The sequence below is a fragment of the Cucurbita moschata genome, unplaced genomic scaffold (assembly GCF_002738365.1).
Source record: "Cucurbita moschata cultivar Rifu unplaced genomic scaffold, Cmos_1.0 Cmo_Scf00154, whole genome shotgun sequence".
In the NCBI taxonomy this organism is placed as follows: domain Eukaryota; kingdom Viridiplantae; phylum Streptophyta; class Magnoliopsida; order Cucurbitales; family Cucurbitaceae; genus Cucurbita; species Cucurbita moschata.
Window position 1 is genome coordinate 9,260 of NW_019268670.1, and position 1,030 is coordinate 10,289.

The window sequence follows — 1,030 nt, forward strand, 5'->3', positions numbered from 1 at the left end:
GATGTCAATCCCGGACTATTTGGGCTCTAGAATGTTGGATATGAAGGCTGACTATTTATAGTAAAAATATGATAGAGATATATATACTAAATAATTGTATATAGTAGGCGGTTACATATAGTGAAGCTATATAAAATAAATTGAAATCATATGTATACCCATTAGCAGTGCTTCCTAAATGTACATTTCTCATTCTCCATATCCTCTCTTTGCATACCTGAAGTCATTAATACAAAACCATTAGTCAATATTTCTTCTTACATTTTCTCTATCATGTTCTTTGTGTTCATTTAGATCAAGTGTGTGCGTTGTTGTGTGATTCTAATAACTGGTATCAGAGCGAGGAGAGATTCACCACGATCTGTGAAGATGGAAAGTTCAAATACTGAATTGAAAAGTTTGATGGATTCGATATAAGTTTCTAGAAGATGCAGATTGAAGATTATCTATACGAGAAAGATATTCAGGAACCCATTTTGGGGTGAAGCTGGATACCATGACCACGGAGGAGTTGAAGCTCAAGGATTGTCACGCTGTAGGATTAATCTGGTTGACGCTGCCAGGGAACCAAAGAAAGTGCGATTGGAAATTTTTCATACAGACGTTTAGGGACCATCTCCAGTTTCTTAATTTCGAGTCCCAAAATTTCATGGATTAGAGGTCTCGCACTGTGCAACGACAACTCTCTGTTTTCCTAAGGCTAGTCAGATATCTCATGACCACTCTTTTCCTCCTCACCATATCTAGACACTATAACGTTGATCCAGTATTATCTTATATAGTTAACGTTCACTCTTTAACGTCCAAGAACATTTTATAACTACCACGAAAATCAAAACATACAATAAATTCATACAAGTTTTACAATATATCATATACTACAAAATAGGGTTACACTGCTTACTTGGTCGCGGAGAGACATGTCATCGAGTTGAGTCATAGAGATATACGACTCTTTATCCTAAGAAAAAATCTATATAATTTAAAATCTAGCTGCTCTGATACCAATCTGTCACAACCCGAATTTCAA